This window comes from Lepeophtheirus salmonis, chromosome 6 (genome assembly GCF_016086655.4).
Source record: "Lepeophtheirus salmonis chromosome 6, UVic_Lsal_1.4, whole genome shotgun sequence".
NCBI classification, from domain to species: domain Eukaryota; kingdom Metazoa; phylum Arthropoda; class Copepoda; order Siphonostomatoida; family Caligidae; genus Lepeophtheirus; species Lepeophtheirus salmonis.
The window spans coordinates 34,933,558-34,947,259 of record NC_052136.2 but is presented as its reverse complement, the minus strand read 5'-3'; the positions used below and the strand labels follow the sequence as shown (position 1 = coordinate 34,947,259).

The window sequence follows — 13,702 nt, the reverse complement described above, 5'->3', positions numbered from 1 at the left end:
TATCATTCAAGTAAATTGAGTTATGTTTTTAAAACTTCTTTACTGAAAGTTAATAAAGTTGAAAAACGTATTTATAAAAGTTTCCTTTAAAATGTAATTATGTCGTTAAATTAAACAAATGATAATTTATATAAATGTACTATTCAACGTATATCACGGTGTTACCTATCTATTATAAAAATGTACACTGTTGTTAGCTGTCGATTTTTAGTTTTTTCCCCCTGTTGTATTCTTAACGTTGATTGGTGGAATTTTAATTTGCTCATGTTGTGCAATTGTGAACAATTATCCTCAATTATTGAATAATAATTCAATATTTGCGACAAATTGACTATCTATTACTGATTGATTTTTGCCCTTTTGCCTCTGTTTTTTTTTAGATAAAAGGTTCTGAGATACAATATAGATAAGGCCGTGATATACTGTATGTAACCTGCCCTATTTTTTCCTTCTGTATTTCATTTAACAACATTATTTCAGCATGAATTCAAGAATACATTATGGAATATCATAATTCATTTTTTAATATTGAAGCAAAATTGAAATTTTTGGAGGCTAAGACCGACATAAAGTTTGACATGAAACGTTCACTACATATGAACTGACACCCTAATATACATATACACACAATTATACCTTGGATTAAGAAGCAACATCAAATTTGCAAATATACATATGTATAACCTTCACACCTAACGGGAAATATAAAAAACATAATATTTAAAGAGTCAAGTATTTACAAAATGGAGTTATAATGAGCTAGTTTTGTGGGTGTATTATATAGAAGCCCATTCTTTCATTGAATGAATGAATAAGGCAAATAAGTATTCAATTTGCATATTATACAATATAGCCCCGGAACTCGACTCTAATTCGTTCGAAAAGAGCGTTGAGAAGCGATGCAATACTCAGTTCCAAATCATTTTTTACCTGAACGTTACCTTTTTTAAAATAAAACTGTAATAATTTTTTAAACAATTACAACGCCAACTAGTGGCATGCTGCCGAAGCACAAACTGTATTTTTTAATTATAAATAAATGAGTGGGCTCGGATTACGAAGCCAATTTTTCTACCAATTAGTGAACGACGTAGCTCAATGGAAGGCGCACTCTTGAGAAATAATTCTCTAAAACTCAATGTGCCTAAGTTTGCGTCTATGTCGTTCCTAGAGAAGGAAATATACTAATGTACATGCACTTCAAAGGTAATTATTAGGTCATTAGGAGTAGTTGTAATGCTATAATATTTACTTATACTTAATCTGTACAACTCCATCTGACTAATTAAAGAAACATTTAAATAAACATCTACCTTGTCTGATAATACTAATTCAGGTAAAGAATGAAACACCTGGAAAAAATTTATGGTGGCTTGATGCTTAAAAGCAAGAAAGAGGCTTTTAGAAAACTATTCTACCAAGATTTTTCTTTTCAGATATGTCATATGAATCGACTTATGATTTGTAAGCAATCACTCAAAAAATAATTACTTTGATCTTTTTGGGAAAAACTGCTCACCCTTTTTAACTGAAAGTTTAAAAAAAAAATTTCTAAACTGGTATTAAATAAATATGGAAAATTTGGATTCCAGTTAGATTGCACAACAGCTTTTGATGATTCTTTGATTATATTTTTGGAGGGCAAATCCACCTCCAAACACATTCCTTCATAAGGCTCTCTTTTTGGAGGTAAAATTATGTAAACGGTGGGATATGTGAAGGAGCCAGATTTTGCAAACAGCCTCTGAGAGGAAGGGCAAATTTGGACAAAAATTAACTGTTGAACAATCCTCCAGTTACGTCCAATATTTACTCTTGATTACTTTGATTCTGTTATATCCTCCTTTGTTGATGTTTTGACGCCCTTCAAATGACCTAATCGGAATTTAGAGAATTAATCAGCCATTTTATAAATTAGTGAGGTTGATCAACGAACGTCCATGTCAATATCAGCGGTGATGTATCTCCTCTCGAAAAATTAAAGTGCCCTTCGATGGGCAGTTTCCAACCGAGAGTCAATTCAAATTTCTTTGAAATATCCATACACCCTTTACATAGATACTACATTCGCTTGTAGTAAAATACCAGATTCTCCATAACATTTAAAAAATTAGTAAAGGGGGCTGTGTTTCATTTTCAATTAAAAACAAAGATATAATTAAATAATTTTAATTATGGTGGGAAAAGATCAATAATGTTTGTAATTTTTTTCTTTGTGATAGTAGATGAATAATGACATAATGGAATAAAAGTATTTTTTTTAGTCATTGACTCGCTTTGCTCAAATGTTTCAAGGTCGTTGATCTTTGACATTGCCAAGAAGGCCTAAAAATGTTTTTTTTTTGTTGCTGTCATCATATTGTACATTTAAAACAGGTAGTAGTATTTCTCAATATTTTAAAGTATTAATAAAATTATTTAAGTAGTAATTTTTTTTGTATTAAAGGATATACAAATGTTGAAGACATATGAGGCTAACAAAAAAAACAAAAACGTGTTCACTTTTGCAGATTATGTATCTAAGCAGAGTCAGATATAGGTTATGTACCTGGTAGTCGTTGCTATAATCCGCCTCAAGCACTTTAGTGTGTATTTTATTATTTTCGTAATGTTATATACTCTGCGTTTCTGTTAAAAGAATTATTTTATGCAAATAAATATAAAAAGGTGTTAACATCAACTTTATACCAGAAACATGAACGCTCCTTTATTTTAAATTACACATTTTTGCATCATAAAAAAATTATATAATTATTAGTAAATATCATAATTAGTGTAGTTTGGTCTAGCAGTAATATAGTAGTAGCAACACGCATTATGATGGTAGGGAGTGTTTTTATAAAACATCAACATCGGGGATATCGGCCATTTTGAGACCCTAAACAACCAAGTTTTCTAACAATTAAAAACTTTTTTTTATTAATATTAAGAAAAATATTTAACTATTGGGTGTGTAAAATGGGACCAATACTTGACAGACCAAAAGACGTTAGTGTCTATCAAAAATCTGCCTGTCTTATGCTTAATTACATTATATATCAGTACCATTAATGTGTTAAAAATATAATATCAAATTGCTATACAATCTTCTTTTCATAATGTTGACTAAAATTAACTATTGCAATGGAAATAATAAGCTTTTTTTTCTTTAATTTTCTTTGCTTGTCTTTAATCGAACGAAAAATTATATTGTGGGGATCTGTAGAACATATGATTGTTTATACTATTTGATTACATTGGTCCTTAATTTTACAAATTACATAATCTCTTATAAATTATACTTTATACATAAATATATCAGATCTTGTTATTCCTAGAAGAAGGACCATTTTTGGGGTCATTTTAATAAATTTGTCCATATAGATCTGTACGGGTCAATGTTATTTTTTATTTGTTTGGATGTAACATATAAAAAGTAATATTTCATAATTAAACAAATCAACAGCAATAAATAAAAACATGTAGCCACGTATTATTTAATTGAATCTATATGACCTATTACTTTAATTTAATTCATATATCACTGTTTATCATTGAAATAAAGTAGTACTCAATGCAATTATACAGTATTTTTTTTTATTCCTTACATATTTTATGGAGTTTTATGAAGATTTATTGAAAATATGTTTACATTATATAGTAAAAATATCAACTCTAAGCCCTCAAAATCTCGTCTTCTTCAATTCTGATGCTATTTATGACGTCAATGAAAATGCTCAATATAAAACTGGTATGGAAATCAGTACTTGGAGTGGCGTTACGACATGAAAAATATACCCTTGATACCACTGATGACGTAATCCACAAATTTATAACCCCCTCTCCAAGTAGGTATTTTATACCTTACTAAAAAATTATCAAATTTATCATCTAGCCTCTACCCCAAGTAAAATCCTTCGAACATCCCTGTGAGCGCATGTTAATGACTCTTAATGACATATTCGTTTATAAATTGAGTCGAAAAAGTATCGAAAATAATAGTATCGTGGTAAAACTACTCTTAACTCTTACTTACTTCTTTTTAAATCCTAATTAGATTTACTTTTCTTTAGCAATATAAAACTATATTTGTCTTTAGTAGTACTTGCAAATAATTAGTGATGCATAAGACATCTCCTGTCATTATGTAAGAATAAAAGAATCTCAAAATGAATGTCGCTAACCTTAACAGTTTGAAGAATGTTTTTAGAAGTCATTTTGTTTTATTTGGTCAGCTGCAAGCTGCCTCGAGGGGAAACAAACTAACAAAAATCCCACAAGCACATACCGGGCCAACCTTTATTATTTACTAATTTCCATTATGTGAATCTTGAGAGGTTAAGAGTAATTTATTTACAATTTACCTATGAACAATGTTGTAGAGTGTAATTCATTAGCTGTCGACTGCTAAGAGAAACATTATCTGTGTTGCCACAATGAGCACGCAGTACCAAAAGAGAATTGAGATAGAAGCGCTGTTCCGCCCGGGATTGTCCCAAAAGGCTGTCAGAGAGCAGACTGGGGTCTCAAGAAAGATGATTTATAATGTCCCTACTTCTCTAGGGTGTTTCGCTATCTCAATATTGAAATGGATATCTTAGTAGTATAAAACTCAAATAAACAAGAAGAAAATAAAATTCATGACAATGTTATTTGAACTTATTATCTTTTAATGACACATTCAGATAAACAACTAAGTAGTGATATGTAAAAAGAGATTCTTTGCTCAAATAATGGGGGAAAATGACAGAAAAAAATGAAGAAGACAATTTATGTACCACGTATTCAGTTTTATATTATATATTACATTGAATAAATAAAACTAAATTAGTTCAAGTTTTAATTTTAGCTTAATAATGTAGCATAATCATGTCTGTTAACAATTTTTTTACTCAAAACTATGAAACAACTTCAGAAATTAGGACATATCTTTAAGGCCCATCACTCATGAGGTATCGTTTCTGAAAACTCTAAAAAACAACAATATTTATAATTTTTGACACCCAAAAATATGGGAGAACGTACGGAAACTTAACAGTATCACAAAAAATGTTATTGTTAACATATATAGTATGAAAATATACCCCGGGAAAGTAACGGAGAGTTACTAATTAATTTATTTTTTCGTTAAAAAAAAAAATCAAACTAATTTAGGACAAAATGAGTAAGGTACAAAGGGAAATTAGATGAGTGCCAAAGAGATAATTTGTCTCAATTTGTATTCTGTGTGTAAAATGCACCTGGAACGGAAGTTGTTCCGTAAAAAAGGTAAAATAAATGCGCTAGCTTGTACTTTAAATAAAATTAATAGACTTGACGTGATGAATTGTGTTTTTAATTAGCAAAATAATAATAAAAATACGATAAGGGTCTACGCGTTGTGCATATAAATTATGTTATTGTGGCTCACACCAATCTACGGATTTTGTTTCCGGTTACAAGATTTGCCCCATTTTTTATGTTTCCTACAACTTTTCAATTAGAAAATCTTTTGATTGAATAATAGCATTGTACCACAAGGGTCGTAAACGTCCTAAAATGTCAATAAAATTGACCACATCTAATCTCAAAATTAGCAATTCATTTGTGTCCAATCAGTACAAATGTAAGATAGAATTATTTTCTCAAAATTGAGTCTAGAGACCTTTTATATTCTTCAACTAATAATTTTTAATTTATACCCAAAAAATATCTTGATTGTTTTTTAGATTCGCTGAAAATTGTACTTGTCTTCATAATCAAAAAATTATAAAAATGATTAAAATATATTTGAAATACCATATTGGTGTCATATTAAGTCTCATGAATCAAATAAAGGTCTCAATCCATAGTTGGCATTCTTAAATAAGCAAACATTTGAATAAAAATCCATAATTGATTGAAATAAGTCCATGAGTCAATTCATAATTATGAATTAAAAAAAATACGTTTGACATTATTCATTTTTTTTTGTTTAATATTCTATATTATGTTGATGTAACACATTATCGTATGAAAATTATAAGAGTTTGAGATCATTTGACTAATTTTATTTATAGGTATTGGCATTAGAAATTAGCAGAACTATATATAATAGAGGTAATAAGCATTTGATTCCTTACTGATTTTGTTAGTTTACCCACAGAAAAGAACGGTATATATATTTAAGAGTAGGTGGATTTTAAAAATGAGATACTTTATATAAGAAGAAAAAAAGAAAAGAAAAAGTGAAGTAATCCTTTCCCCCTTAGGAGATACAAAACCCCCAAAACATAATTTATCCAACCCCGGCTTGACGGTGGCGATGTTGTTCTTGAGGTTTTTTCAAAAATTTTCTTCCTCCAAATTCGGAGAATTAGTTGAGGTCTAAGAAGCCTGTTTTGGTCTCATCTGACTACGTTATTCTTTCCCAAGTCTCCTTTGAATAAATCAAGTGTTCATTGACAAACTCCAACGGAACTGTAGGTATATATAACTTTTGCATGATGTGATTTTTCTGGAATATTGATATATTCTGTTTTTTACTATTAAAAGAAACCTACCATTAAAATTACAGACTTTTCTTTTCTTTATCGGTGGCCAAACTTACAAAACGAACAAGGGATACAACGCTTATTTACTTTAGGTAATATAAGTATCCTAATTATCTATTGTTTTCACAGAATAAATATAATACTTGTGTCCTGTCAACATAAACGCATGTTAAAAATTTAGTCTGGATTATATTTGTTTACTTCTACTAGTTAAGGTTTATTTCTACAGAAAAAAACTGATTAATCATTTGGAGATGCAAATCGTACTTAAAGTAGCAGAAAATAATTGTAAGAATGAAATAATATAGATAGCGGGGTATGGCGTCAAAATAGTAGATAGAAAGGATATTTGAAAATAAGCCTAAAAACTTTAACTACAAACATTTTCTGAGGTATTTATTAAATTATAATTGGCTGAAATCGACTTTTTTTGGGACTGATACCGATTCAATATTTAAGGGTTAAAAAAAACAATAATCGATGAATAACAATTTTTAAACATAGTGCTATGATATTATGTTGCGGGTGTAATATCCATAAGTTTTGTATAAATGATTAACTATCCGTGCAAATTTTCGAGATATTCCTTTACTTGTCTTAAGTAAAAATAAATTAAGAAATATGATGACTATGTGCAAGCTTACATCAAGGAGGCTGTATGAATACCGAGTCCTTGAACCTTGATCCTAGCTTACTCGAAGCGACGAAGGACAAGATACATTGAAACTTCTAAAATAAGGTTTCCAACATACTCATGATATTGATTGTATAGGTCAGTCCTTTTATTGACGAGTTTATTGAAGAATGTTAGGACTAAGGGTCTGCTATCAGTAAATTATTTATATGGACTATACAGCTCCTATTGAAATTTTGCTTATTAGTTGTTAACTATAAAAACAATAAGGTAGGATCATACATTTATGATTTGATTTGGGAATTGAGGATGTTGAGGAGTCATTGCAACTTTAAAGCCAGCACTCCTCAATGGTGTAGAGATGAAGCCGTGTGTTACAACTTTATATCTGGTGTAATCTCAAGAGCAATTCGTGAGAGATTATTTGAAAAAAAAAAAAAATTGAGAGTTTTTTTTTCTCAAATGACATTTTTTTAATAAAAAAAATATATATATTAATAAGTTCAAGGTCTAAAGCCCTCCATTGATAAAACTATTTGAATATTGTGTAGCTTTTCACCAAGAATGTGGGCATTTGTGGTCGTATGTAGTTACATAGGTCCCGAGATCCAGGAATCCCGTTTCCTGGGATTTATTGGGGGTTTATACTTGCAAGAAATTCTGCAATTAATTATTTAAAGAAAGAAACCAATAAGTAATAAATAATATTTCCTTGGATCCCGTAGTTGAAAACTATATTTCTTGGAATTTCTGCAAGAAAATTTCTCGGAAAATAGCAACCCCTAATAGGTACCCATCTCCATAAAGTTTTGATACAATGAAGGTGAATAGATGAAAAAACCAAAATTAGGAAGAATAACTCTTTAAAATATCTACTTTGGCACAGCTGTGACTAACACAAACATTATTTTAACTACATCCTTGAATAATGGATAATTGCGTAAATATGGCTCTTTCATATTTATCAATTCAGATACAATAATTAGAACGCGCTTATATTCCTCATGGATACATCATCTTAAATATTTAAGTGCGTACAAGAGCTTCTGGGCCGGGATTTCTTAGGGCTTTACATCAATGAGAAATTCCAAGGACATTTTTTTACCCAGATATCCTGCATTTTATTATTTCATTATATAGACTTCATTTAATAATATGGTTGTAAATCTTTAAATTAAACTTTGAATAAGTTTTTACAATTTATGTGTTGCAAAACATGCCAATATGCATGTAGTTTTCTGTTTCAGAGGAGTTATTGCATTGCATTTGATGCCATAGAAGTTCCTCTCAATGATACCTATTACGTTCATCCATTAATTATACTATATAAACTATTTTCGCTCATCGTAGATACAACGAAAAGTCATAGTGCTTTAAGGATTGATATGTGATCTGCCTTTTCCCTCAGTCCACGGATCGACACCAGGAGACAACCTCACAGCTTTCTCCAACATAATGATACCCTCCATTTGCTTTCATGATGCTCCAAAATGCTAATTGTCTGAATATCTCTCCTAAAAGTTGAGATCCCTTTTCTCCTAATCCAATAATATATTCTTTACTTTGGGAAGTTATTTTCTTATTGTTAAAAGATTACAATAATTTCCACCCGGGAATCCGCCAAACTTCAATTTTTGGGGAAAATAATTGTGTATTTTGGTGTAACTTCATTCATAAAATATATTATTGATCCTATAGTATTTATATGTGCTCATTAATGCATTGTGCCTACATATTTATGCATACAAAATTGTTTTTTGTTATTGTTACTATGCATTTGTTATCTCTATGAGGCCCATGGTATATATTCCTACTTCGATATGTTTCTCTATTATATAACCCTATACAGTATAATAAATTACACTTTGGCAAAAACATTTTGAAATTATATATATATGCATAGTTTACAAAACAAGATAAAGAAGTGGGGACGTGGACCAAGGGCTTGAATTCATACATTGAAAACTTGTTACTCAAATTGATCAACTTGATATGTTGTAAAAAATTTTGACGACAGAATGTTGTTTTTATTGACGTTTTAGAATTAGAAAGTACAAATTAAACAAATAACTTTTATTTACTAAATGTTAATATTTTTTATTCTTTAATTGGTCAGAGTTGGTTCCACCAATTAAGTATAATTAATCATTATAGTATGAAATTTAGTCCATCTGACACAGGACGTTAATTTCAAATTGTGATAAAAAAAAATACCACAGAATTTTGACTACATAAATTCAGTTTTTCCCCAAAAAATGTTATCTTTAGGACAGATTTTATAACAAAATATTAGTCAAGGGGTTGTAGCAAATTTAGGTTTCGACCAGTCACTCAATAAAAAGTGCTCTACACAAAAAATCAATCCCTCAAAAGCTGATTTTTTTTTCTTTTCATTTTTTTTTTGTAATTTATTTTATTTTTTAGAAAAGAAAATCTTAGCGTAAGATTTGATGAATCTGGGCATGGTTTAATATAACTGTGGGTCTTTAAACTTTATATTTTATACTTATTATTTGATATTTTTTGTTAAATAAGACAGTAATTATATCATTAATATATCGATCATCCAAAGTATATTTAATGTTTGCATTATCTTCATCTCATTTTTGAATTAGAATTTATTCAAATTATATTTTCTTAATTAATTACAAAATCAGTCATTATAGTAACCAACTAATTATTGATGCTATTATTTCATTTTGATCTATTAAAATTACATTATATGTATATTAACAAGTAATATAACTGTGAGCGTTTTAACATTATAATGCGAAACAGAGTACGTATCCAAAAAAAAAGGCAAAATAACACTGTAAATAATATCAACCATCCAGATTTGAACTTGTTGACCCTTTTTCCGTTCAAGGGCTTATTCGCAAATTTATTTATGCACATTCGTAAAAAAAAAATAATCATTGTAAATGTGTTACGAGAACAATTATTAAGTAGTGAATAAATAATCATCCAAAATACTACCATTAAAATATTTTTAGCTAAACTATTCCTTTTTTTTTCAGGGACTCCAAAATGAACGTAAAGTATGCGCGTTGCTAATTTTCTACTCAGTCTCCGACCCTCCAACCATGCATGTAATGTTCAATTTTTGAATTAACATTATCACCAGTACACTGTTAATTATTTATTTAATTTTTAGTTACAATTTGTACAAAATTGCAGCTTGTATATCAATTATAAATGTGGGACCTCCAAATAAAAACGCTGTTGAACAAAAAAAAAAGGACAAATCCCAGTACAAGTACCAGTATTTGATATATGCAATATACGTGTGTGCGCGTCTAAAACTGAACACTCTGAAATTTAAAAAAATAGTTAAATAATTCTGTTATTTTTAAAGTGGTCGACGAATTAATTTATTTAACATTAAAGATGAGAGTCTTAGAAGATACATGTCTATTAAATATGGCCACCCATGTTCTCCACTACCAACTCCAGCCTGGACCGGAACTTGCTGCATGACTTGGTGATGAAGCTCTTGATAAGGTTGGCTTAGGCATTCTTGAGGGCAGACTTCAGCTGGCCCTTGGACTTGTATTGGAATCCCGACCGCATCCCCTTTAAACCCCAAATACTGCGAATACAAGCAGCGATCAATCAGGCTTGCAAGGCGTTTCCCCTTGTGTATAGGCTTGAGGGCTTGACGAAGGGTTCCCTTGTAGACCTTAAGGCCAAGATCTTTCTTAACTAACCGGTACATGGTTCTTTTGCTGACGTTGAACTCTCTGGAGAGGCCACTGACGTTGACCTTGACAGATTTTTTCACGGCATCAACCATTTTGCCCGACCTTCGAGGTCTTGACTTAGATTTGATGGTTACCTCAGGAGTCCCTTTGGCTACCACGCTGTAAACGGTGGTGCAGCTGCAGTTCAGAGCCTTGGCAATTTCAGTGAGAGTTTTTCCCGCGCGGAAAGTTCCAAAATTGCGACTCAACGTCTTTCCATATTATCGGCTGTTGTTTCACTGTTACTATTTAGATTTTGCTGGAGTTTTGTTTATAACTAGTCAATACCCTTACCTCAAAGTATAAACTGGTTTCAACTCAATAAAGTCAAGAATATGTGCATGGCATAAAATTTAAAGGAGTGCTCAATTTTAGACGCGCACACCTGTACAAGCCAATATTTCATAAACATGTTTGAGCAAAATATAGCCTTTGTGTTCATATTATGGGAAAGATTAAGATATTTCAAGATCTTTAATAATGGTATAGAACCTTTTTTTTATTTAAGTAACTTAAATTGGGCCATATATGGCCCTATTTAAATACACAAAATCTGTCAGTTTCTATTTATTTTATTGTAATGATCAATTTTGGTAATTTGTGAAAACAAACCAAAGGTTAATAAAAATAATTTATTAATAGAAGTTTATGATAATTTGTCGAAGAATAAAAATGTAATTAAGACTCTATTTTGAAATTATTCTCAAATTTGCTTTTGTGTTGACGGGACGCACATTTACAAAAGATTTATGTATGTACAGGAGAATTATCGTGATCATAAATCCTTGTTTACAAATCTTATTTTTCAAATTTACTAACACTTTGGCTTTGGGATTTTGACAAAGAAAATCCTCAGGTATGGAGATTTATGTTTTTGATTTAACTTGCTTGTACATAATATAAGCAAAGGCACATCAAAAATAAATAGACGTATTGTACAGAATGAAAAATGAGGTTTTTTGTAAAAATAAATTATGGAAAAAATATATGCAAATAATTTGATTAATTGTGGCCTTTGCTTCTGGCACTTGGATATTTGGAATTACCAACACAATAAATTGAAAGAAAAAATAAATATATATATATATTTATATTAGTTATTTATAGAATTGAAATTTGAGGCAATGTACTTACACAATTTATTTTCTCTTGCCTCAATTTGTTTCAGTTTCAATTTTAAGTCATATATTGGTATAAATAGATACATTGAAATTAGTTATGGAATTATGCATAGAAAAAAAGTGATCTTTAAAACAAAACAAAGTTTGTAATGTAGTGATCCATCCCAAGAATGGAGATAAAAATTATAAACAGTTTTAAAAAAGAAAAAAATAATGTTAATAAAAAAAACATAGTATTAAATTATTTTACATTAGAACAATACCTCTTTTTTTAATTTGTAATATAGATCGATTTGCGTCATACACGGTACACTGGGAGCGACGCCAGGGTAATTATCGTAAGAACCTTGATGTTTATACACAAATTAGTTGATATTACAATGTTTTTTTTTGACTTTTTTTTCTTAATTCGTAATATAGATCAATTATGCCATATGCAGTACACGTACACCGTTGACATTGTAATTATGATCGAAAAAGATAATATTATTATCTGGCGTCATTTAAAAAAAAGAAACCGAAAGTAAATGTAGTCAATCTGATAATTTGAATGATGCTGTAGAAAAGCAGAATAGCTGTCATGAGATTTCATTAAAATAGCTGCAAGCAGCTAAATGATGAAAGAAATAAATACAAACTCCAAACATTCCATATATAGCAATGATATATCGGGATGTCTGTATGGTGTATGCTGGATGGGCTGGACCCCCTTCAAATAATATAGTTTAGCGTCAAAACCGTATTTTGTATATAAAGTGTAAAAAGTCTCTGAATTTATATTATCTTTTTTTAATAAGGTAATTTTGTCAAATTCTACCTTTCCAAGTTTTACATTAAACAGTTTTTGTCTCTTCTTAAAAAAAGGCCACCCAAAAATAAAGGCCTCAGACACCCCTGATATAGGGCGGATCTACTTGAAGGATTTATAGACGAATTATAAGTATAATTCCTTGTTGGGCTCGTAGTAAAATTGATGATAAAATCAATTATACTTTTTTTTCACTCACAAGTGATTACTTTATATTTATAAGTTATTTGTTCTCCTTCAAAAATATAAGAAAAATGACAGCTGCTTCGGAATAAAAAAAAAATTATTTAGGTAGTAACTATTATAAGCTGTTCTATTTCCCCATTATTTTCATCTATGGTTGTCATCCTTTTTTTTCAAAAAGAAGCATCACCTTTTGATATATAACATTTACAGGATCTGCAGAAAGTTCTATTAAATGTTGATTAAAGCACTAATGACATAACTAATTACATATTTTGCAATTAATTATAGATATAGGTAGACACAAGTTTCAAAAACATGTGACCTAAGTTTCATTCGAAATGGTCACCCTTAGCCTTGACTACAGTCCGAAGTCCCTCGGAAAATGACTTTCATACTGGAAACACTATGTCTACAGGAATGGAGTCCCAGGCAGCCACCAGTTTGGCCTTCAAGTTATCCCAATTCTTGTTGGGTGGGTCACACAGGCTCTCCTCTCAAGAATGGACCACATGGAGTAATCCAAGACACTCAAATTGCCCTCAGACCCCTTCTGCAGCTCTCTGGATGTGTAGGATGGGGCACCATCCTGTTGGAAGGTCTATGGCTGATTCTGGAAGTGCTGTTGGACACAGCGAATAAGACCTTGCTCCAGAATGGTGCTGATGTTGGTGTTGATCTGTAGCCTGGCCTGGAAAAACCCCAAGAGGGGCTTCCATGTCTCA

The 13,702-nt window shown here is 30.4% G+C and overlaps 1 long non-coding RNA gene across 3 annotated transcripts in view; it reads left to right on the top strand.

Moving 5' to 3' along the window:
* The first annotated feature begins 3,645 nt into the window (after positions 1-3,645).
* LOC121120651 (uncharacterized) overlaps positions 3,646-13,702 on the top strand; it is a 31,808-nt gene continuing 21,751 nt past the window's right edge. For all 3 annotated transcript variants that reach the window (XR_011780655.1, XR_011780656.1, XR_005865136.2), the window contains exons 1-2: positions 3,646-3,827; positions 10,143-10,214. This is a non-coding gene — a long non-coding RNA (uncharacterized lncRNA). The remainder of the gene's footprint in view (positions 3,828-10,142; positions 10,215-13,702) is intronic.